Source organism: Anser brachyrhynchus (assembly GCF_964034855.1).
Source record: "Anser brachyrhynchus genome assembly, chromosome: 4".
Classification (NCBI taxonomy): domain Eukaryota; kingdom Metazoa; phylum Chordata; class Aves; order Anseriformes; family Anatidae; genus Anser; species Anser brachyrhynchus.
In genome coordinates this window covers 47,811,880-47,837,975 of record NC_137698.1, presented here as the reverse complement: position 1 = coordinate 47,837,975, position 26,096 = coordinate 47,811,880, and the positions used below count along the sequence as shown (strand labels likewise).

The following is a 26,096-nucleotide window of genomic DNA, read 5'->3' as shown; positions in this document are numbered from 1 at the left end:
TCTATTTCAGTTCTTATGCTGTATGTTTTATGGAGCTGGGAGTTTGAACAAACTTGTGATTACTGGGGAGGAGATAAGTGCAGAGTTGGTCATTGTGACAGAATTCAGCAATACTTCTTGCTGTGTAAGTGTTCTGCAGTTCAAGTCATGACTAAAGCATGCTAGAAAGCTAGGTACATAGTTTAAAAGTTGCTGGTCCCTGCTAGTTGCAGAATGGTGCAAAAACAAAATGCAGTTGTCATGATAAATGCAGGTCCCTGGATAGAATTCAGTGTTTTGCATTATGTGATGGAGAAATTTGCTCCAAGATAAGTCCATACTTCAAAGCTGAAGTTCCAATAGGAGGTTTTGTGAAACTTCAGGGTAAATACTGAATCAAGGTTGAAAGCTTTGTTTTTCTGAAGCACGTGAACTTTCCCCATCACTTTTTTGGCTAAGATGACTGGCTCTGACTTGATTGACTGTTTTGTTGGATATTGCTGTGTTTGCATTCTTGAACAAATTGTTTAGAACTTGTTGCTAATGCTGGAACGCAGAAGCCACAGGGAATGCACAGCTCTTAAAGAAAATCAAGTATTGTAGTGCTTTAATTGCACTGTTACCATTGGAAGTCCCTCAGTAATTTGCACACTGCTAATTTGTGCAGTTCAGCGGCATGGGTAGATCAGCTTTCTCTCGGCAGGTCAGTTAAGTGTGGCCTTTTGGTATGGGACACTGTGTGGGGCTTGACTGTGGAGCAGTGAGGAGGCTGACACAGGTGTGCAGCATCAAACGGTGGCACAAGACAGCATCAGCCATCGAGTGACAGGCTGACCCTAGACCAGTAGAGGTGAGGACACCAAACCCCATGCAGGGCAGTGGGAACTCCTGATGGAGGGCAGGGCCCCTGCATAACAGTGCTGTTGCATGGGTATTTTATCCATATGTTTTGCAGGGCATAAGCCTACCTCCACAGCGATTCAATTGTTTGTGTTAAGCCATTTGCTATGGAATGTGCTCATAGTTGTATGATACTTGAGAGCAGAACACCTCAGATTTACTAATAACTGCAGATGACTCGTATCTGCTGCAGAAGACCAAGTATTCCTAAGGAATAATCCATTTGTCTAACAGGCAGGTATGTAAGTCATCGCATCTAATTCCTGAGTGTTAGTGACTTGGGTGCAAATTGTAGGTAGAGGCAGCACAGAAAGACTTGGAAGAGATCCCATCATATATCGGGTAGTGTGACTGAAGAAGGGGATGAGTTTAGCCCGTTCTTTTGATGAAGAAGCACAATGTGAAGTCTGCTTAAAGAGATCAATCTGTCAGTGTGCCAAGTGTTTTTGTGTGCAGCCTGTTGGTGACCATGAGTGTCAGGTGAGAGGGCTTTTGGAGCTTCCTAATGGAGGGGTGGGAGGGAAAAAAAAATTGCAGAGGATGTTGCTGCAGGAAGAGTTCTCTGAGATTATTAAAGCCACGTAACCAGAATAGGCAGGACATGTCCCAAGACAGTGAAGGAATAAAGACAGAGATTCTCCTAAAAGTCACTGTAGGAGCAGGTGAAGGTAATGGCTACTGCACTGAGGGTTTTTGAAGAGGGGGATTTAAGGAAGAAACTCAGAAAAGAAAAAAGGTCTTCATGTACTTTAAAGCTAGAAAGACTGTCATCTAGTCTGTGGGCTGTAGGACATGTAGAAATCAGTTGCTTTCTTTAGGAAGCCATCTAATCTTCTTGAAAATTTTTGCCAGTGATGGGAGTCCACATTGTCCTGTTTGCAAGTTTTACTAAAACATAGCCCTGTGCTTCCTTGCATTTCTTTAGCGTCTAAATACTATAGACCAAGACCAGATCTCTGTGGAACTTGCTGGAGAATTGTACGCGTTTACTGATCTGTATACTGCTCATAGTTGTGATCTGAGATCTGTTAGCTAGTGTTTAGGACGCTACATGGGATACAGTTTGTAGCTGAAGGCATGTGAACTTAGGTCTCCGCATATAGGTGTGTAAGCTATAGCCAGACTTTTTGGCCCCCTTTGTAGACAGCAGAGGTGTAAAACAGATAATGAAGCTTATTCCAAGGTAGATGCCTAAAGTGGAGACACCTTAGCCCAGAAGCTGATTCCTGCTCTTACTGCATCATATAACACATTTTCTAAGCCATTTAATGAAACATCTTGTAGTACCACGTCACTGGTAGTAGTGTAATAGCCAGTGACCTAGGATAGGACAGACCATTGAAGAAAAGAGAACTGAAAATATAGAAATGAGTATCTTGAGAAAGGGAAAAAGGTGTGGCTGAAGGGAGAAGGAATGATGCCTTCTGCATAAACCTAAACTAAGGAGAAAGCGAGAGGGATGTAGTACAAGTCAAAGCTGCAGAGGTAAAGTTGAGGGGAATAGATGGGAAGAGAGGAAGCTAACCTAATGGTTTTGGAGTTGCAGGTGAAGGTTCCTTCAAGTGGAAGGTACATACTAGAACAGCTCTTGATCACTGTCTTGTACATGTTATCTATTAAATTTTGGATAGAAGCATGAAGAAGAGAAATGACTAAACCTGGAATTATGGGTCTAGAGCTATTTCAGGTTTTCAGGATGCTAATGAGGGGACTCTTAGAGGCAGAATGAACTGCAGATCATCTGTCATCACGCAGTGTGCTTGTGATTAGGGTGGTTTGTGGTGACAGTGCGGAAGAGAGAGTCGGAAGATATCTGGGTTCTATTACTATCACTGCTTTACACTTAATGATTGACTCAGCTCTCAATACTTTACTGCTTCTGTTTCCTGTAGATAAAAGAAAGCTGACAGGATATTATTCCCTTATTTTGCAAGGGTGTGACGATGATGTAGGCCAAACTTGTCACTCTGGTGGTTCTGATTGTTGCCTCTCATTTTAGAGCAGTGACAGGGGAAATGGTGAGTTGCTCAGAACTCCTGCAATACTTCCTAGTTGTAAGGCCAGGCTGTGACTGACCCTCACAGCCTCATTGGTGTAACTGATTTCCTGACTGACCTTGTAGAAGGCTGTTCCAAATGAGTTTGGAAGCATTAACACAGGGTTCTGGCTCTGGCTGAACTGCAATTGGCTTTGAAACTGCAAATTCATTTGACGCAGCTTGAGAGAGCAGCAATGGAAAGGCAAGATCTGTCTCAAGGGAGATTGACTGGGAAGGATGGCACCGTCTCATGGATCTACACTTAGGTCAGCTTAGTCAGCTTAATGCTTAGGTCAGCACTTCCAGATATGCAGTGCTATTAATTCAGCCCCACTGAACGTGGCCTTTTCTCTTCCCACCTTTATGCCTGTAAAAATACCCTTCCTTGACTTTATGACCTGCCATGTTTGCATTCCTTGTTTGGACAGCGTTCTTACACAGCAAGCTCAAGGATCTGAGGAAAAGCCTAAACTTGTTGTTAGTGCCACACTGTAATGCACCGCTGCTCTATTTCAGACATGGGTCTTGTAAAACAGGTTTTTAGTCACATACCGATGAACGCCTGGTGGTCTGCTGTCTTCTAAGTGGTGCACGAAAGCAAGCAAGCAAATGCTGCCCATCCCACCTCAGGCTTGCTGTTTGTAGGTCTGACTCTTTGGAAGATTTCCAAGGGAGCCTCAAAACTGAAAAGAGGTGGAAGAAAACCATGCAGACAAGAAGGCGGGAGGATCTTTCGGCCCAGTGTTGCACACTTGGGGGTCCTTCTTAATTCACAAAGTACAGTAATGTTTGATCTCCTCTGAAAAGAACAGGACTTCATCTTGGCCAGGTGGAGTCTGTAAGGAATGTATGGGGTGTTTAACTTCTAAGGAGCAGCTACTTAGGAGATGTCCCTGATTTCTTAAACCAAAGTGCCTAGATAAAATTGCAAGTGTCAGATCAGGGTTCTAGGAGTCAGCCTGGTCACAATACTACTTAAATCCAAAGAAACAATTTTCTAATGAGGCATCCTTCCAGGTGTACTTTATTTACACGTCTACACAGCTAGAAGATTTCAATAGCTGAGAAGTAAAAAGTGTAGAATACAACTACTTCACAAGGGGAAGAAGGAGGGGAGAAAGTGAGGGCCCTTCGAATTGTAATCCTGTTTGCAAATAAGAGTTCAATCTCTCCAAGTCTTCAGCTCCATCTGTTGCGCTCTCTCCTCACCCGTCCTTCTCACAGCACTGAAATCCTAATCATGGGTTGCTTTTCCTAGAGTCGGGGGCCAGGATCAACATCCAGGTTATTTATAGACAGTAACAGCCAAGATGGTGCAAGGTCCCAGTTGCTGTAATTTTGCTCATTACTTTTCAGCATGTTTGAATTTTACTTCTCAGAGTGGTCCGGCTTGGAAAGGGCATTGAGCAGGCATTCACTTTGCAGCTATTTCAGGTCAAGCATTGGTTTGTTTAGCTGAGACCATCAGGTTTTAGAAGTGCTTAGGTAACATTTTTCCAAGTTTCAAGTAAGACAAAATTGGATGGTTTGACCTTGCTATTTTTCCTTTGTACTAAACAACTAGAGACTTTGTTTTGATTTTCAGCTCTATGCCAGAACAAGGACTGTTGCAGGCAGCAAGTCAGCTGTAGCTCAAGAAGCCTTCTGGGGTTATAAAGTAGAGTTAAATGAAACCCAGAAATCTTTCTCAAGGATTGAGGTGGCACAGATGCTTCTGTAAATCTCAATACACAGAAATGAAGACATAAGGGACTCAGTGTTTTCATTACTAACCAGTGAATGAAGGGGAGCAAACCAGATTAAAAACATCAGTGCAGGGGGAAGCTGTATTACCTTCAGCTAAATATTTTGCACACAATGAAATGACAGTCTGCCTCTTGAGGCCTTTTTAGTATCCTTGGGTCATGTAACCTTTGAAACCAAGTTCAAAAAGCTTTTTGAACATATGAAGTCTTCCCACCCATTTCAATGATTCTCAAAAATGGCAAACCAGGGAAAATGGCCAATTGCATCAGTTCATCTTACAGTGAAGGTCATGGGAAGCTGGAGTAGGCTTTATTCTTTGGTAAGCCCTGGTGGAAGTGGAGCTGGCGCTTGACATTCGGGCATGATGGTTACTGGATGCCTTCCTCAGAGGCAGGGACAGCTGCCACGTGTCCTTACAGGAGTTCATCTGTAGAGCAGTTCCTGCAGCTCCGTGTCCCGATTGGAGATGTGATGGGAACAGTGCGCTCAGCCCACTTCATCTCTGTGCTTTGTTCTGGGGAGCCAGGCGGAGCAGCCCCTGGCCAGCAGTAGCAACCTCTGGCCCCTTGATCCATTTGGAAGGCTGTCTCTTCTGTGTAGGGTCTGTGGGTGCCCCAGGCTTTGTCATGTGGCTGGGTCACTAATGGCTTTCTTGGGTTTGTGGTTGTGGCTGCAGGGAATGAATGCAGTCTTCCACCTGGGAACAATTGATTTGTGAGGAAAGGCATCATGCCACTCTTAAATGTCCTCTTTGAGAGACCAAATAGGACCCTTTTGTAAATGGTTGTTTTTGTAGTGCTTTAATATGCTGCTTGGATTGTGCTTTGCAGAAAACCTGCTGCTGTGTTGGAGGCAAAGGAGTGAAAGCCGTGTCTGCTGTGCTAGTCATTGTTAAACAGTCTGGGTATTTAGTTTCCTGTTGAGGGGACCTTTATTTAAAGCTAATTACAGGGCAGGCTTGACTACATGTAGTTGCAATTCCTGAACTAGTTTTGCTGGTTTCAAAGCAAAAAGGCTTTCTTAGTCTCAGGCTGGTCAGTTATCCCACAAGCTCACATGGCATGTGCAAGCTTAAAAGGCAAAGTGAAAAACTGAGGCTGGGAGGAGAGGAGGGGACAGAATTAAAAGCAAATGCTCAGCTTTCCTTGTTCTGAGACATCTTTTAACCCTTGGAGGGGCAGGCTCTGTACTTTGGTCACTTAGACAAGAGGTGGAAGAGCTGAAAGAAAGGCATGAGGAAACTTCAATCCACTTGAGCATGAGGCACAAGGTGAAATTGCTCCCTTGCAGAGGATCAGCCTAAAGATACTAAGAGATGCAGCCATATCTTTTTTCTTAGGTGGTCATTGGTTCAGGATAGCCTATGTACCTGTGCATACGCCAAGAACTTCAATAATTTACATCTAAAGCTCATCAGGATAATTGGATCTGACCGAATATTTCCTTTCTATCTCATGTTTAATACTTTCTCCAAGCTCTTAGCAATTATGGTGTCACCTTGGTTTGTTGCCAGACTGTTCAGAACGATGCCCTTTCCATTGCTTGAGAGAAAACAGTCCCGGCAGAATGATGAACTTCTCTGTGCTGAAGGCTGAGGCTGACCTGCACAGGTGCAGGGAACACATGGCGTTCAGTCGGTTAGGTCCTGTTACAGTGCCTAGCCAGTGCTGTTCTGTGCTTACAGGTACACACGTGGAGCACTGCAAGTAGGAACAAAAATTCAGCCCTTCAATGGATGAAGTCATGAAAGTCACGGTGGGCTAGGCTGCCAGCTAATGATTAGGTAAAGCTAATTTTCTTGGCTTTGAAGGCCTGCTTTTTTACATCCAGTGAAGTTCTGGCCCAGGGCATTGGCGTATTTTAGTCCTGAAGTCCAGAACAGAAATTGGTGGTGGCAAAATTTGGACTTGGGGAGCTTGTATGAATTTGGATGCGTCTTTGATCTCTTGGCTCAAGTATAAGGGCTTGAGCACTTGAACCTAGGAACAGAAGAATATGGGATTGTGTTATTAATGAGTATTTCTGCTACTGCTGTCCTGTCCTAAAAAAAAATGGCTCAGCTTACCAAAAGGGAGGGTAGTCTTTTTCTGCAATATTTAACTGATATTGTAGGGCTGCGTAGGGAAGTCTTTGTGTCTGATGCAGATTGCTTGTAGGTAATACACACACACACATATATATATATATATGTATTTTTTTTCTCCTTGCACTGCATCAAGAACCTTAAATGCGTTACACTGTGAAAATGAATATGGGGAGTAAACCTGAAATCCTCATGATCCTTTTTTCCCTTGTCTGGAAAATCGCTTGCTCATATGAACTTGGTAGGGGTTATGGTCTGGTATGGTCATACTACTCAGGCAACAAGATGAGCATCCTGGCAACAAAATATGCTCCTGGCATATTAGGGAAACATTGTAAAGGTGGCAAAATTAAGAAAGGAACATGTCTCCTGTGCCCTTATTTTTGCTTGCTTGCTGTGCAACTGTTGCAAGGCAGTCTGTGACTGTGGCAGTCACTGCTTCTAAGAGGTGAGAGCAATGCTAGGAAGTATCAGTATTACTGGCTCCATAGATGTTATTACTACTTTTTATTTGGTAACATAATAGATTCTGTTAACCTTGGCTGAGATTAAATATATGCAAGCATACAGTGCAAAATTAGTCCTCAGTTCAGATGAAGATGGTGGCATTCACCACGGACTTCTTTTAGTTGCTCTTTGTGTGTCAAACTTTGAGGTTAAATGTTCCTTGCTAAATGTCTGGGTTATCTCCTATTTAGATTTTCTAACTCTGAAAACTTAACTTTGCAACTTCATTCTTTACTCATCGTACTTTGTTTCTGTATAGCACCTAAGTGGTATCTCAGGGCCTGTATCAGATGTTCAATCACTTTCCGTGCACTTTGTTGACAGTCTGCTGCAGTTGAAGGTCTATGGGAGCTTCCTTTGAGATGTTGTGGGGAGATGAGCAGTGACTTGTACCAATAAGAGATCAAATTGTTCACTAAGTTGGGTGACCTTAATAGCTCATAACTTAAACTCCTTTTGCAGCGGTTTAAAAATCAGTACATTAACAACATAAATGTTACTTGTCTAGTAACCAAGAGATTGACTTAAATTCCCAGGGATGGAGTTTCTTTGCAGCCACTCAGTGCTTTCCATTTTGTAAATGCTGCACAAAGATAAACTAACTGAAGAGGTGATTGAAATTGCTCCTATTTCTTTTTACACAAGTGAACTGTAGAATGTGTGTGCTACCTCATGATTTCACAGTGAAGACACTGGAGAGATATTTTTCCCTGTGTAAGAGAGTCCATAATTTAAACCTTATCTATTACTGAAATGTAAAAGGGTCTACATTTAGGGAAATAATACCCAACCTTTATCATAAGTGTCAAAGCCAGGCTCTGCTTGCTTGCTTACTGCTTTACAGAAGGGTGTTGCAGCATGTTCCCAGAAATCTTCAGTTGGAAAACTGCTGCCAGGCTGAAGGGAAATGTGGCATGATTTTTGTGCTCCTGATGAGCACTGCTCTTCAGGCTTCCCTATTCTTCCTGCCAAGGTGGTTGTTCCCTGGGTACAGTGAATGAGATTTGGCTATTGCCAGTTCTTACTTCTGACATGGCCTCATTGTGACTACCTTCTTCCCTGAACCACAGGCGTGCAGTCTGCTTCCAAGATATTTAAAAAGCACTCACTTGGTTTCATCATGTGGTTGTTGGCTGCTTCAAGAAACACTTGCTTTCAGTGGCTCTGTGAAAATACAGGCATCTGACAAAGAGGTCTGACTCCAAAGGACCTGATTGTAGATACTGCTGTCTGCAAGGCAACTGGGAGACCTGTGAGGTGAGTTGCAGCTTTGTGTAATGGGAGATAAAGTAGGCTGGTTGGGCTCCAGAGGCAAGCATGAATGTGTAGATGTGTTACTTCCTCAGATGAATCCCTCCTGCATTTTTCCCTTCTCTCGAGCAATGAGTTTGAAGCACAGAAAAGCAGAAAAAAGGTCAGGTCCTTAAAGGACTTACTGTTTTTAAGGAGCTTGTACTGTCTTGTCTTGTGTTCCTGCTTGTCCAGTGTTGTAAATTGTCTCAAACTTCCTCCCTGCTCCCCAGGGTGGTAGGTAAATGTCAGCGATGGGATCAGCGGGCAGCAGAACTCATGTGCCTGAATACTTCCTCCAGGTTGCACAGTAAGGTCTGTTCCTGGGTTCAGGCCAGCGGAGTGTGTTTTGAGTGGCTTATTTTAGCCTCTGAAGAGATGACTGGAGGGAACCTTTCCTTATCTTGTTCCAGAGACACCTTGTATTTCCCTGCTAATGTGAAGAGGTGCAAAGACATAAAGCGAGAATCTTACGTTAGTTGTAACATCTAAAGGTGCAGTTTGGTCAGCCTCATGGCTCACGCAGAAATTGGGTTTCAGCTTGGAGCTACAGCCTCTTTCTGACCTTTAAGTGTACAGTCCTGTTACGGCTGAGCATTAATTGAGTTTCTGAAATCAGACCCATGATTGCTTTCCGTGGTCTCATGAGCTTTTGGTTGCTGTGCTGCGTCCTTGTTTCCTTGCTGAAGAGCACTCAGGCTGGTGGGACAGGCTGTTTCCCCACACATGTGCATGTCCAAGTTGTCACATGCTTCAGTGGTTCCTCATAATTGCAGTCTGTGGGACAACTATGTGGTGCTGGCAGCTGGATGATGGAAAAGCCCCACAACTTCTGCTATCACTTGATAGCAGAATTGGGCAGTTCAGGACCTGTCCTGAAAACTCCGAGTTTCTCTTGTGGTTATTGCAGCTTGCTTGGAAATTCTGCAGGTTCAAAATTGAAAGGAGATCAAATATTTTACTTAGAAACATTGTCAAAAATCCATGCAGTTCTGAAAATGACTCCATGAATTTTGTGGAGAACCTCTTTTTTTCTCTTTTTTCCTTAGATGGGTGAGCTCAGGTTTGGAAATAATGTTGTAATCATCAGATCCTGTTTAGCGTGCACTGTAGATCCAAATAATCTGTTGTAAGGTGTTGGGGTAAAGGGCTAGTGGCATACTTAGCCAGAAAACAGTAATCTGTTACTGGTATCACAGGCTAATGCTTCTCTGAAAATCATGAGAAAACATTTGGAGTTGGCTTGATGTAGATGTCTGGTGGTGGAGGGAGTTGCTGATGCTGAGCTAGGGTGTTGGTTTCCTGCTTTTTTCTTTAAGGAAGTAGGGTTCATTTAGAGATGACAGAATATCATATAAACTAAAGGAAAGAAGATGTGAAATGGCACAAGATGTGGGAAAACCCTAGTCAAGTCATAAACTTGACTGTCTTCTGGGCAAGCCTGTAAGCCTTTTGGCTCTAATTCAGAAGGAAGGGGTCTGGAAGTGGGGAACTTCGTAATATGATATAAAGCTGTAGAGCAAAAGCCTGAGGCTCTGATTTCTGTCTCCTGTGGTTAAAATGGTTTAGGAGGCTTTGGCCCCAGTTCAGCAAAGCACTTAAGTTTATATGCTACCTTTTCTTATTAGTCTCAATGGAACAATTCACATGGATTAAACTAAGCCTGAGTTTGCTGGCCTTCCTGGAGCAGGGGCTTTACAGTAGGTAGGAAGCATGAAATTAACACCCCTAAAGATAGTGTTGATGTAAAGAAGCTCAAGAAAGAGCAGCTCAGAAGGCCTGGAGAAGAACGATGGTGTGATTGGTCTCATGCATTTCCTGGGCCAGATGCAGAAACTTGTAACAAGTCTTAATAGTCTCTAGAAGAAACACAACAAATTCTCTGAGGCGATAAAAACTCAGTGCTTGACCATTGAGCCTGTTCAGAAACATGACGTGGTGCTGTGTGGGTGCAGATGGAGTTCGGAGTTGGAGATGCTCTGTGGGTCCTTGCCTCTCTGGAAGCTGCTGCCAGCTTTGCTACCAAGAGTGGCCGTATGTTGGACAACTGAAAGCAGTGTCGGGACCCAACCGAACAGCAAGGATTCACCTGCAGCTCTGCAGACAGCACTAGTGCCATACAGGGGAACCAAATGTGCTTCTTGTCTTGGACAGTCTGCAGTTAGCTGCTTACTCAGGAGCCCCAGCAGCTTGAGGTAAGCTGCTGTGCGCTGTGATAAAGGCAGCAGAAGCAGTCCTCGTCTCCTGAAGCAAAGCAGTAACTAAACTCAACCATTTGGCATTTGCTTGTCATCTTTGACATGCATTTCTGCTGGAGAGCTCTCTACAAAAAATGCAAGAAGACCCATTTCAAGTGGCAAATAGCAAGAACTCTAAGGCTTTTCCTAACATGTTAGTGATGGCATCAAAGCAACAAATGTAGGACCCTTTACCAGATCCTGAAATCAGTGTTTTCTTGTATAGAAAGTGTATGTTTGCAAAGTGGTTAACTGCTTGCAGCTTGATAGCAAGAGCATGTTGTTGAGCTTTCCAACATGCCAAATGGAAACCTCCAACTGCTGCTGTGTTCCAGCTCACCTTCTGGGCTGCTGTGGCTCTGGGACAGCTTTCTGCCCTGAGCTTTCCATGGCCAGCATTTGTCCTTGTGGCTAGCAATGCATGTCTTAGGTAAGCTGTTTGTTAAAGCATATGGGGCAGTGTGTTTGCTTCTGAATTCAGATTTATGTACAGGTCAGCAGCGTCACAGTGATGCTGTGGAAGGCATGTGAGAGGGCTCCTTTTCTCCCCAGGACACTCACTGCCTGATTCATGGTCTCAGTGCTGCAAATTGTCTTTGTCCTCTTGAGGCAGAACAAGAAGGCTGTTCTTTTCTTGTCTTTGTCTGTGATAGAAATAGCCCTGAGAGAAAGATATCTTACACATTAAGTCTCCATCTGACTGGGTAACTGGATTTCGTGAGATGCTGCCCTTTAGCCCTGCGGTAGGGTGTCTGTGTCTTGTACTGCTGCAGTAAAGGTTCCTGTCACTGAATGCCACTCCATCTGTTTGGTGACTTGTAACTTCATGACTGGGGAAATAAGTTATTCCTGGTTTGAAGGGGAGGATGCGAGGGACAGACAACCACTGTCTGAGCCCTGTTCAGCTCTTTGAGCTGGCATATTTTAGCTTGGAGCTTTTGCACTCCTTTGGCCAGTACATGCCTTAAAAAATAAAATAAAATAAAATAAATAAATCCTGCTGGGTGGTAAATAAAAGATGAAATTGAGCTGGTGGGATGAATAAGGGGCTGATGCTGCTGAACAGTGGTGACTATCAGTACCCTTCCAAAGTAAGTTGTCTGATCACACCATTACTAATAATGCTGTGTTCTGCGGGACTTGAGTGGCTGTCAGTGTCTCACTAGGCTGGCAGCTCTCATAATTTAATGAGAGACAGGATTTTGTTTGAAGTTGTGAGATGCTATAATGGAAGGAAAAAAGGCAGAAACTACCCAGCGAAGTGCTAATATTTCTCTGCTGGAAGTTCTCAGGCTTACTGCTCTTCTCCCTTTGCATAGTAAAAGATTGCACTTGCAGCCCTACATCTTGTTGAATAAAAACTCATCAAAAAGAAATCCACTGAGCATTGCTCAACACACAGACTCCCCATCCAACCCAGTAAAGCTTTGTGCTTGCACTCTCAGCTCCCACATGCTTTACTGGAGAGACTGTCAAATAGACCTGTCTCAGTAACCCTCATCTTGAAGATCTGCATGTTAACACACTCCTGGAGATGCAAAAAAGGTCTGGACAGTGCTTTGGTCTGACCAGGACAGCTTGTCTATTGTTACTTCAACTGCACCTACTGAAGGGCCCTACTCTGTGAGTGCTGAGCACCTGGCATACAACAGCTTTCTTCCCTCTTACTCTACAGGAAGCTGCCTTTGTGCTTTGTTTTACTGATAAAGCTGTGTAGGGCTGAAAATATTTCATCTGCACTAATAAGGACGAGGCAGTGGTGCTGCTTGTGAATTGTAATTGCAACAAAGCCCAGAGTATTCTTCCAAGTGTTCAAACACAAACCAGAAGCAACAAAGAGCCTGAAGAAGCAAATTTGTAAGCATCTCTAAGGATATATGCAGAAGAGCTGATACACAGATAACAGGAGATCATTGTAGCCTTTTCTAATACCTTTCTGATAATTGTGTGGACTACGAAATGAGTAAGAAAACTGGAGAGCGCTTAAATTGATGGGAAGAGGAAAGCAATTGGCAAATTATGTAGATGGATCGGGAAGCATGTACGATGATCTTCAAAGAAGAGCTGAGACAGCAAACAGTTAAGCTGTTGATGATGTGAAGAGTTAGAACAGGATGAGACTGGGGAAGAAAAGAAATGTTCCTGTGTCAGAGGAAAATCAGGTTGCAATGGTGAAAAGTGTGAAGTAATTTCTTGGACAATAGTGGAAGCCTGAGTTTTGAGTCACTTAAACCTGTGTCCCAGGACAAAACTCCAAAATATACTGTAAATACCTACCCTGTAGAGCAGAGGAATGGACATTCCTCTGTGTTTCATTTCAGTTGCTTTTCTGGCAGGAGCACTGACTCTGTTTTCTGGAGTGGAAAGTCAGATGAGTTGCAACTTGGCTGGGGAGAATGGAGGTTTCAGTGGTGTGTATGTGTATTTTTTTTTTCCCTATGCATATTAGCAGCTGAGGATCAGATTTGTTAGAGTGCTTTCAAGTTAAGCTCCGATAATAAAAGTATCAGAATAGATGTTAAGACGACATGAAAAATTGTGTAGAAATCACTTTACATTATCAGATCCTGAGTTCTTTACAGAGCTTTGTTTTCCACGCTTCATTGAAGCTAACAGGAATTCTGTTGCTGGTGTCTTGCAAATAGAGGCTGTCACATGGTAAAAGTCAGTAACGGTGTACTACATCCGCCATTTAGAAAGCTCAATTACTAATTTCTTCTTGGAGTTAGTGCTGTGAACTGGGTTTGTTACCTTTTTAAATCTACAGTACAACTGTTCATGGACAGAGTGAATAACACCGATATCTCCACACCCAACCTTTTTAGAAAGTGCTTAAGAGAAATGCAGGTAATAAGCAACTTTAGTTAAATAATGGTTCACTTATATTTAAAGCTGTATTATACAACATCTTGAATTAATGAAAGTGTTCATTTACCTTTTAAAGGTTTTCTTTTTTACTACGTGTCCAAGTGAGGACAGGGCTTTTTCAAGATGCTGACTTCTCATCCCAAGCAAAAAGACATGCAAAACTGGTTTCCCAAATAGCATTCAACTTATCTGTCACTGTCAGAATTCCTAAACTGATGTGACACTAATGTGTGAGAGGGATTCCTCGTATTAGTGTACTGAGTGTCAAAAAGCATAAGCAGTCAATTTGAGGCTAGATAAGATGGCTGTAAATTTCAAGGCTGTGAAGTCTCCTTGGGGATAAATTATTTTATAAGTACTCAGTGTTTTTATACTCGGCCTTCCCTTTGTAATAGACCTGCTGGGTGTCAGTAGAAGCAAGATATTAAAACTAACACACAGCTTTGTCCAATGCAGAGAACACTTCCAAAGGTTCTGAGGCTCAGTGGGCTTGGAATAAATCAAATCCTCTCCAGCTACTTATCACCAGATCAAAGTAGCATTAATAATTACATAGCAACCCATACAAAGAGTATCCTGAATCCTTCTACCTTTTAGGCCTCTGAATTTGAACGACTTTTGCCTCTTGACAGGTGGAAAATTGAGATGGAAAAGAGAATCTTCATCTCTTGGGAGAAATGAAAGCTTGTCGTAAGCAGAAGGCAAGGCCTGAAATACAGCTGTGACATGTAAATAAATGGGAGTTGGCCTCCAAAGAGGAGCTTTTCCTGTCTGTGTGGAGCTCGTGGGTTAGCTTCATCTCCCTGGACTGCTCACGGGGTGTGGGTGGGAGAGAGAGAAGTCTGCCAGGGGTCATCAGTGTTTTGCCTTCATTTCCAAGCACAACAAAGGAATGTGATGTTTGCGAAAATGTGACTCACTGGGAAAGGTTTTGGCTGCCATGTGCCTGTTAGGATTGTAACGGGAAAACATCTGCTTTCCACAGTCTGTTACTAATCTGGAGGATGCTCATGGTGGTATATGTTAAATTGACTTCTGAAGTAATGTTGATAGGATGAGGAGTCAGTATTAAAAACACATCTTTAAAAGCTTCTCTGGTACTGAGGAAGAATATTATTTCTCTAAAATTTCTCAAAGTCTGAGTGTGTGAGGATTTTTTTTGTTGGTGGTGTTGTGGTCTTTTTTTTGTTTTTTTTTTTTGCTTTTACGAAAAAGCCATGTGCTGATGTAACAAAATTGAATGGGGTTCTTGGTTTGCAGAAAGTAATGGGATGCACAACTGAAACTGGTAATGCACACAAGTATAGGTAACAATATTAGCTTTATTGCTTACAGGATGGACTTTGTTACATCTCCTTTGTTTTGAGTAACGGGAAATATATCTAAGGGACAGATGGCATACCAGAGATCTGTGGGATGCGGAGGTTGCAAACCTTTTATAATAAAGACTGTCAAAAATGCAGACTTTTATCATGTTAATTGTGCAGCAAATACACATTGCAGCACATAGGGAAATGTGCTTGGTTTTGGTCTGGCTGAAGTTATATAAAATTGCTGTCAAAAGCTTAGACAGGATTAGTTTTTTTCAAACTTAGGAACAAGTCCTGTGACTATTTCAGCACAGCTCCATCAGTAGACCAAAAGCACGTATGTGTTGACAGGTCTGGACTTGAGAATTCGTATCCAGCACAGTAATTTGCCTGTTGCATGCTCATCACCTGACTCTTCTCTATGCCCTAACAGTTTATATATGCATCCTGCTTGGATCACATTTGGAGGAAGCATTGGCAGCTGGCCTAAATATATAGCTCTGCACAGCAGGGTACATATCTTCAGTTCTGGATAACTGTAACAGATGACCAAAACCACCACAAACAGAATGCAAATGCAAGTCTATAGAAGGAAGGGGAAAAAAGGTTATTGTTCTGTATAAATTCTTGTTATATTCTGTATGTTCTCTCCTATATGCTGTTTTCTATATTGTTCTCTTACCTACCAGTTACATAGCTAAGAATGGCTACTTAAAATGAAAGCATAGCATGAGACAATCATAATGGCAATCATAGGTGATACAGAAATGTGTATAACATGTAAATAAAATACCATTGGTATGGAAGGAATAGGCTTTTTTAGGTTAAGTACAGCAGTTACTCCTGCCATTATGGGTTAGGAAGTCACAAAGGTATAACAACTAAACATTTCAGGTACACTTAAATATATATTGCCTATTATATATATTCTCTGTGTATTTATATTTATGTATTTATACATATAGAGAGAGAGAACAGACTCCAGGGAGGTATAGATCATGTAACAGCATGCCCAGCTGTCACACTGCTTGAAGTACCAGCTCTGCCCTTTATCTGAGGGCACTGTGCAGATCTGGAAATACAAAAAGAAGCAAACTGGAGAATGTGAAAATAGAAGGTGCTATTTGTTCTGGATGAGCTGTTGCAAAGCCTTGGGCTTACTGCGGAACTTAGGTTTGCCACTGGATGAAACTGTATATTTGAAACTTTTTAATAAGTACTAGAGTGAGTGTAATATGAAAGGCCAAACCAACATAACCTGGCAAAAAAGATCTGCTGTCCTTTCTGTTCAGCTTGGTTTGTGTTCTAGGTGGGCTATGTAACATAGATGGTGCTGTTGCTGTCCAGTTGGAATGGATAACTGCTGATGGGATATCCCATCTGGGCAGCAGTGGGTGCAGCCAGCATCCCTTGGGGCAGCAGCCTGCATGCTTGCCATAGGTTTGCTAGAGCTGAGGGCAACACACTCTGAGCTGTGCTAGGCACTCTGTCCCTTCCCAGAGATACAGAAGATAAAATGCTATTGATTTCAGCTGGTCCTTACTATTTCTAGTTATTTCTAAAAACTATTCTGGTGTACATGGTGATTATTTTCTTTCACCCATTCCTCAAGAGCAATGTTTGGAGCCATTGTGAGTCTCTGACCCACTCTGACTGGCACTGAGCATGGGCTCACCTGTGTTTGATGCAAATTAGGGAAGGCTTCAAAATAAATGCTTAGTGATATAGCTGTTTTGGCTGAAAATGCTCTTTAAATGGTTCTGAGTGCACTTAAATTTGAGGTCTATATAAGGTTTTGTAAGCTGTCTATAGATTTGTTCATTTTTCTTTCTTTTTTTTTTCCCCTCATGCTTTTACCTCAACAATTACTGCAGCTTGTCCCAGAATTTGGTAATAGTACATGAGAAATGAGGGCAGCCTTCTCACACAAAGGTGCTGTTGGCAAGCTGGTGTATGTGAGCTTATTTGTTGCAATGGTATCCAGGCACAAACCTCCCTGTGAATGTTATTTCCAAAAAAACACCACCACGATTTCTCCTACTTAGGCTGAGCTTTTCCCTAGTTCTACTGATTTGTGTGTTCTCTAAAGTCCATTCCCTTCTAAATGACTGTCTTCATCACCTGGAAGAAATTTAGAAAGCTGCTACAGTCCAGAGGGAGCTTATGCCACTTTTTCCATGCAGTCTGAGTCTGTGTATATCACACTGATAACATAAACTTTAGAACTCTGATGAATTTTTTCCCCTTTCGTTTATGTGGGAGGTTTGGTAACTGATTTTTAAAGGGCATACTTTAAAGAATGATCATTTGGTGAGCAATGAGGAAAAGACAGAATGCAGGAGTCTGCTTATCTGGAGAAAGTAATGGGAGAGTCCTGCTCTGAAAGCAGTGACATGAATTTGTTTTGAGATGTCACTCATATAATCTTTGATTCCTGCAGGGCAGGTCTCCTTGAGATCGATAGCTTAGGCCTGGCAAAGTGTCAAAGACAAAACTGGAGCTTTCTTTAAGCCTAAGGTAAGCTAGAAATCATAGAATCATTAAGAGGGTGGAAGAGACCTTCAAAATCAAGTCCAACTCTCAACATGACCTGCAGAGTTGGACCATTAAACCGTGTCCCTTAATTCCATGTCCACACGTCTCTTAAATACCTCCAGGGACGGGGGCTTCCCCACTTCCCTGGGCAGCCTCTTCCAGTGCTTGACCAAATAGTACTAGCATAGTACTACAGCTACTTTAATGAAGAAAAATATTTTTATCTGGCATGGTCTTGGGTAAGTCTGCCTAATGTTTTTTGAATTGGAGAAGACAGTTGTGAGTGGTTATTGATTTCCTGCCTGTAAGCGGTGCCTCCTGTGCGTCTGGTCTGCATTTCCACATGTCATGTATTTCCTGTTTATCTTGTGTTCTGTGGCAGTGGGAAGCAAATCAAAATTCCAAGTATTTTTTCTTTGACACAAGCTATCAGGATCAGGGCTAGAAGTTCAAATTGAACAATTGTTGTCTGCTAGTGTATAGATGAACAGAAAGGGTCAACAGCAAGGGGGCGGAATTGGCAAGTGGCATATAACTACGTGTTAGTGAAAACTAGAAAAGTTTGCAGCACGTTGGCAGGACCTCACAGAGCTGCAAAGATTTGGAGACGTAGCAGATGAGCTTAAATGCAAACCATTGCTGGATTGCTAGGACATGCTGGAAGTAAGAATTAGAGTACCGTTGTGGTATACTTTATTGTGAGCAGACAGGAAGAAAAGCAAGGTTTTAATGTTGACAGTTCAACGAAAACAGATGCTCACTGCATAACAGAAGCTACAGAACTGCATACTTATATGGCTAAGGAGGCTACTCAGTTCCATTGTATTAGGTAGGATAAAAATGAATGAAGTTTGCCTGCACTTTATTTCTGGCAACAGAGGAATCCTGCCAAGGATCCAGGTGTGCTTTCTGAAGTTGGGCAGGTAATTTCTCTGAAGCACTTGATCAGAGTTGGGGGCTTATTAGAGGATCACCAATCCAACACAGATATCAAACCCTGTTGTTTTTTTTTTTGTCCTAAATAGCATGATGTGCTAAAAGTGTTTATGACAATATTCTGAATTGCTGCAGGGAAGTCTGAAGTTTCTGAATACAGAGAGATGAAGAGTTCAGTATTAAAATTGTTCTTGAATACTGGAGCAGCAACATAATACAGGCTGAACTCTGGACGTGGTTGAGATGAAGGGAGAAGAGGGAATCCTAAATTTTACAGCTGGCCTGATTTGTGGGGTTGTTTTTAAACTATTTCTACTTATAGTAGCAGTAGGTAGCAGATTAGGGGCTTTGGATTCGTAATAATTCTTCTAAAATGTCTGCAGCTCATCTTTGAAACTTTCTGTTGGACTTCAAGACTTCAGCTTCTTGATGAATTTCTCAAGAGGCAGTAATCTTGGAATGTAGGACTGAGCTTCAGAGAACAGAAAATATGACAGGTTTTGTTGCATGAACTACTGTGTCCGCAGACAGTGAAATTGCTGCTTGCACCCAAAGAATAAATAAAGGTGGTCTTCCATACATGTAGCACAGCAGCATGTGTTTAATGGCATAAAATCGTAGTTTGTCTGTCTATCCTGTTAACCAGAGTGGTGAGAAAGAGAGGAATTGGTGGAGTTTTGTGTTTCAAGTTGACCTGACTGGTGCAGGAGAGAGGGAAGGGAGGCAGGGAGGGAGGCGACTGGCTTGGGACAGAAAGAGAAAATGCACAAGATCAACATATAAGCCATATAGAATGTGTTTAGGCATGTGGCAAATAACATGAAATATATTCTGCTCTGAAGAGTTTCACTGTGATCCTCTTTGTGGAGCAGCAGTCCCAGAAAAGGTGACTGTTGCTTTTTCTGCAGCAAGGAGCGGTGGGAAGTAGGACCTGTCCCAGCTCCCTGTCCTGTCAGGACAGCTCTTTTCCATGTGGCCTTCCTTTTCAAGTGTATTTCTACTTTCTTGGCCTCCTGTAGTCTTCTGAAAAAGCAGCAGCTCCTACACGTCCTGAATGTGGACTGACTAGTAAAATCCAGGACCATTACTTGAACCAGGAACATTACTGATTCTAATCTGGCTGAGTGAGATAGGAGGTACACTACAGGGAAAAAATGCCTTGGACACAACTATCAGGTTGCCCTTGCTAAGCAGCACATTCTCATTTAACTTTACATCCTGGGATGCCGTTCATCTCCTGGTTTTATTAACTGGCAGATTCCCAAAGAGACAGGCAGCTTTGACTAAAACGGGCTTTGTGATGTCCCGCACTGTCAGGTGTTTGATTTATCTTGCTGTTCTGATGCATCTCCCCCACCCGGAGGGCAGGGTGGTTACGGAGCAGTCCCAGCTTGTTTGGGAATCTGCATTACCAGGCCTGCAGTGTTTTGATGCTGTCTGATGTGCTTCCCTTGAACAGCTGCCGATTACTGTGGCGCAGCTCTGCTTGGGCTGCAAATGCCCTGGAGCTCGGGCACCTTCTGTGGGGGTGAGAGGAAAGGGGCTGTTGAGGGGCAATCAGTTTCTTTCTCCCCCAGCCCTTTTCAAAAACAGGGCTTAAAGACAAAATCTAAGCGAAGGTGTGATGCTGTCTCAGGTTGACAGCTAGTAGAGCTCTGTCCAGTGAAAAATACCTGCATCTGAAGAGCTGCCAGTTCTGTGCATGTAGCATAAAGCTTGTCAGCATTGAGTTCTTAAAAAAAAACAAACAACAAAAACCGAATTTTTAGTTAAAGAGACACACCATCTGATGGGAACTGGCAGAGCATTAGTACAGCAGCCTGCGGTCCAGCACCCCTCGTTTAACAGCCCTCCATCCCCAGTTTCATCTCAGCTGCTGTTCATCAGATACCATGGCTTTATGCCTGGAGCTCTTAGCGTTAGTGATATTTATTCCTCCTACACTGATTTCAGCTGATGCATCAATTAATGCAGGATTAGTTCTCAATTGTAAAGTTTCACAGCAAAAACATTCGGATTTCATGTTCAGTTTTACAGGGGTACAGTACAGGTTTCCACTTTGTCCTTTTCTGAATGAGCCTTTTTGGTGGCAGGTAGCTGCATCAGCTGCAGCTGCTGGCATTATGGTCTGTTGCCACCTTCCATGTTTTCTTTCGCTGCAGCAGTTTGAGTGCCTAGGCAGGGGGAGTGAATACAGTTGACGTAAAAATGTAAAAGTAGCATATTTACTAAGGTAGGGTTTGAGTACTGTAGCTCCTGATATTCAGTGTCCTTCCTTCATTCGTTGCTGCATGTGACTTCTGTGACTGGTCTGATTTTTTTTTTTCATTTTTCTCTTTTTCCTTGAGATGTCCTGAGATGTTATTGCCCTTAAGTAGGGTTTGGGGTGATTACATTTAAACATGTGGTGAGGATCAGAACTGCTAAAAAGGCAGAGCAAGCAAACGGCTTGAAGTTGCTTATTTGCTTATTCTATAGCAGTGAGGTCTGTTTATTTCTCCTTCTTGCTTTGTGTAGGCTGTTAACAGGAACTGCATCTTGTTCCTTCCACTAGGTCCTTTTGGAGCGGTTTTTGCTAGGAAAGCTGTCGCATGCATCCCCCCTTGTGTGAGTGAAGTAACAGCTGTCTGGTCACGGGGCCGCTGTAGGCAGCCCACCAGGCAACTCGTGAACCATGAAAATTGCCTTGCAAGATGGCACCTTTGTGTTCTTGGGAACGCCAGGAAAATGTGCAGTGAAGCTGGGCTTTGGATGATGGGTTACTTGGCAGCCTGTAAACGTGCCTTTCCCTTGATTACCCACCTTATGCTTGTGTGTGACATGAGAACCTTTGCCATAGCCCTTCTCCTCTGTGAGTAATTCAGGGTGTTTGCATTGGTCCAAAACAGTCTTGCTTTACTCAAATCTATTGGTTGTAAGGAAACTTAGGGAAGAATTGTGTGGCCATGCAATAATGGCTAGGAAGAACAGAGTACCTACCTGATCCAGATAATCTCTTAGCAGGTATAACTAAGCCCATGGCAGTGACAGTACAGGGTCAGACTCGAGATGGCTGCAGTCTACTAAGGAATATACTGTGCCTATATGTAAATACCCAGAGAGCAGTAACAAGAGGGCATGCTTAGGTGAGATTTGCCCCATCTACTTCCGTGTCTTTGAAATATTTTCAGTATGTGGCTGTTTTTCAGCCATGGATAGATTTCTCTTCCATGAAATTTTTGGTCTAATTTTGAACTTAGGCTACCTTTTAGGAACCAGAGTTACCTTCTGCAGTGAATTCCATGTGTTGTGTTCTGCTCTTTGTTTTTTGGCCAGACTGCTGTTAGTTCCATTCAGTGTCTGCTAGTTGAGAACAGTCACGCTCAGCTGTGTATACTTCTGAAGACCTTGCATTGCAGCAATGTTTCAGGCTCCCACACGATCTCTGCATGCAGTCCCTTGTGACTGAGGACAAACCTAGTGACTTGGAGCAAGTGATGTTGGAACAGTGTAGTCAGCAGGGTGGAACTGTAGGAAGTAGCCTTTGAATATACTTCTGACTCTTCGGCTCATTTTAAATTGCTTGTTTTAGTGTATGATTAGCATTTCTGATTTTGTTCAATTCTGACCCTGATTTGAATACTTCTTCCTTTTCCTGCTCTCCAAATGGAAGACTGACATGAAGTTGTGATGTAAAGCTGGCAGCTTTTCTGAAAATCTCTGGAGTTGAAGGTTTTTACTCAAATTTCGTTGTATCTTCAGCCATAGTACTTGGTTTGGCAAAACTTGGAGTGCAACCTGGCTGTTTTACTTTGTTGGTTGTTAAATAAAGGCCCGTTTCGCACCCACTGAGAAGAATGTTGCCTATGCATTGGACCCCTGGCTCCTGACTTGTTCCATAACCACTTGACTGCATTCAAGAGCCTAATCCCTGATCTCCTGAACCTTAGTCTGCACCTTATCCACAGAAACCTCCTACATCCCAAAGAGGAGGGAGGAGATAGGTGGGACAGCACTGAGTTTGTAAACTGCCTGAAAAAACAACCTCTTGGAAGAGTGATAATGAGAGGTTAAAAGAACTTATCAAACCATGAAATGCGTAATTACATGATAAAAGTCAAAATGCATCTGTTGCTCAAATATCAAGTAAACTTCTGTACTACTATTTTACTACTACTACTGTTTCTCTTAGACCCAGTAATTCCTCACAAATGAATTTTTTTTTCTTTTTTGGCCAACAGTCTTGTGTGCGAGTTCCTGCTAAGCTCTTGAATAGTCACTCAGCTGTAGAACTCCCTCTCTGAAATGACAATTTTTAACAGAACAGGGCACTTGAGAAGATGACCAGAGGTCAAAGCATCACACTGATTTGTTTTCAGAAGTGCAGCGCATCTGGCAGCTGCCATTGACATCAAAGGAAACTTTCTGGTGCTCAGATCTCTTTAATAGGCTGTGTAAATATCAGTCTTCTCCGGACAGCAACTTCTTAATATGTTGTTTCAAATACCTAAAGTCTCTGTTCTGGGAGACTGTTGTTGCTGCAAAGACCTTTTATTTGCTCTCATATTCTATGCAAGTGTCACTAGGTTTATTTTTGCTCGAATATCTCAAGACATCTAAACAAAGATATTAATGAGGAGAAAGTCGGAAGTTTTTGTTTATTTTGTACAGGGTCAGTGAATGAATCATGTTTCTGACTGGCCTTCAGTGGGATTCAGTCTCGCATTGAATTTAAGATTTAGGATGTTTACCTCAGAGTTCACTGGAAACTGGAAATTCTGAAATTCAGAATTACCAGGATGTTGATATAGGCCGTTACTGTAACCTGATGAGACTTCAGTCTTGCAAGAAGCAGGGGCAGAGGACGCCATATCAGAACAGGAACAAGGAGGGATGGATAGATTTAGAACAACTGGAAAATGTGTTGGAATTGTTGGTAAGCAAACTTTGTTTGGGATTTTTGGTAAGTAGAGTGAAAGGTACCTGTTTGGGGATGGCATGCCTTCTGAGGTTCTCCACAGATGCTGGCTGGACATGTAGGCCTGAGTCAGCAACAGTCAAGGTTCAGACTCCCCTAAAGCTTTTATTTTGCAGAATGCAGGTAAGGAATTTCATGGTTAGAATTTGTCTGTGGCTTGCAATTGCTCTTGTTGAAACAAACAAACAAAAACCTGTAGCTGTTCTCAGGCACCCTATTAATTTCATGGAGGAGAAGTCATAGCTTTGGAGCGTGTCAGAATCAGTCTCTGTTTCTGAAATCTTTTCACATTTTCTGTCTTTTTTTGTTGTTGTTGTTGTTCAGAAGCATCCCATATCCCAAGCTCTTAATCCAAGCAACCTTATGACTTTACTATGTTTTCCTTTCTGTTTTAGTCTCATTCTACAGTGACTATGAAGAAGTTGCCCCAAAATCTCATCTGTCCTTCTGCTGTTGCTCACTTCTGCATTCTCAAGTCCTGAATAAACGATGCTAACAGTCTGACAGGATAAATGGTACATGCTGGAGTAACCATGCCTTACCACATGTGACTTAAGTTTATTGGGGGATGGAGAAGAAACACAATACATGCACTTAGTGACACATTCAGTGTTACTGTCACGTTGCAGAATTGTGTTGTGGAATAAAAGCAAAATTGCAGGAGTGCCATCAGGCCACATGAACATACTTGGAGCTTATGGACGCTCTGTACTCAAGTTTTCTCCACCTCCTCCAGTGATCTCCTTTAATTGGCTCACTAGAAAGTTTTCTGCTTGCTCTCCATTTTGTGAAACTGTTCCCTAATGTCTCTAACTTTTTAAAACATGCTGTGGGATCGTGGGCAGGAATTCAAGAGGAAGGAATGAATGATGGAACCTCTGCTAAATTTTTATTTCCTTCAGTGAGTGCCAGCTTTAATCCCAAATTGCAGCCCTGCTTTCTTCCAGAGATGCACATGCTCCGGTTTTCTGCCAAATTTTGGAGCCCTCTGTACCTGATCAATCCTTTACACATGACTTGAATTTCCATGCTTCCCAAAAGTTGGGGAATTTAATTCAGTTAAGTTTTATTTTAGGTTATTGTCTCCAAACAATGCCAAAGGTTTTCTTTATATTTGTTATCTTTTGAGAGATCATTCATCCTACCCGTTTCCTTTGATCTGAACAGAGCAACAGAGCCTTTTGGACAAATAGCAAAACTTCAAGATGCAAGTTTCAAACTGTCCAAATCAGATGGTCTTTGACAGAGCATTGCATGTCGAGAATGTATTTTTGAAGCCTAACTCAACCTTTGCTGTCTGTGCTGTGATAGTTTTACCAGCTAAGAACCTTCTTCTGACCTGTGTTACTACTTTAAACTGCAGCTTCAAGTATGGAATTTAGGGACGACATCTCTTCATTGGTGGATTTTTATCCTTTTTTTCAGATATTCTTGTATCAAAATTTTGTATAATAAGAGGTATTTATCCTCAGAATTTCACTTGGAACCGGTTTAGTTAAACCATGCTTACACACGCCATAGACATGTAGGTTATGATATAGGCCAAGCTAAGGAAATGCAAGGATTTATTTTGTAAGGTTAAGATGGCTTTAGCTAAACCGGTTAATCTCAGGCCCTTAATTGTTGGATTTGGTTTGGTGTGCAGAACTTAACTTCATTGATCTCTTTTAAATTCTAACCACAACTTAAGTGGCATTGTGCTAGCAGCTTATGAATGTGACAAAGTTATTTATATTCCGTGTGAGATGGAATGCTATTTCTGTGTACAATAGCCACGGCAAGTACTAAAGGCATCCTTTTATTGGACATGAGAGTGAGTCTCATTTGAGTACAAGAGTTCCAGCAGACCGTGGATTTTTGTAACGTTTCACTTCAGAAAGCTGATGCAAAAGTTTCCCTGGGGACTGTACCATGTCCTCACCACACCCTGATGACTTGTGCATGGCACAGTTCAGCGGGGCTCAGCTTCCTGGTAGGTCCAGGCAGGGGAGGGGGTTAGAGGCCAAATCCAGACCAACTTCCCCTGCCCTCCTTTTCCTTTGTTGTTTCTCTCTCGGCTTTATGGGCTACACCGGTTCAGTGCTTAATCATTTGCTAACCCACCCTGGCGGTTAATTTATGTTGTAATTGATATGCTGGTGCTTCAATGAGAGAGTGGGAGGGGTGGGTCATCTGGAAAAAGGCTTGCCCTCCCCTCTGTCACAGTTGGCTGCTGCTGGAGCTTTTCTCCCTGAGGTTCTTAAAATAAACTAAATGATAGTTCCCAGATTTTTTGGCTGTGTGGGACACATGTCACTGTGTTGTGCAGTCAGGGCTGAGTAGTGAAGGGTGGTGGTTAAATTGGTTAGAACCTCCCTCGTAATAAGGTGAAAGGAGAGGGGAGTTGGTCTGTTTTCTCTAGCATGCTGCCTGCCTGTGTTTTCCTGTTCACAGGGGCCCTCAGGAGAGGGGTCAAGTCCTCTCTGTGTCTGCAGTCAAAAAGAAGGATGGCTCTGAAGGAGATGAGTTTAACAACAGGATCTTAGGATGTTCCATCTCTGATGGGCCTGAGGTTGTAATCAGGGTGGGAGAGCACGCACATTTTCAATGTCACAAGGGCGAAGCACGTTGATTATTGTCTGTAGGTGACACGTATGATCTTTGCCTGATGGTGTAGTATTTGTACTTATCTAAGAGCAAAAAGTGTGTTACTTTTGTTAACTTGTTACCT

The 26,096-nt window shown here is 42.6% G+C and overlaps 1 protein-coding gene across 2 annotated transcripts in view; it reads left to right on the top strand.

Moving 5' to 3' along the window:
• Positions 1 to 26,096, top strand: part of RASGEF1B (RasGEF domain family member 1B) — a 155,510-nt gene that overhangs the window by 47,736 nt on the left and 81,678 nt on the right. The window contains exon 4 of one of the 2 annotated variants that reach the window (XM_080591481.1): positions 6,348 to 6,446. The exons of the other annotated variant lie outside the window; for it this stretch is intronic. The gene's annotated coding sequence lies outside the window, so the exon portion shown is untranslated. The remainder of the gene's footprint in view (positions 1 to 6,347; positions 6,447 to 26,096) is intronic. 2 annotated transcript variants of the gene reach the window in all.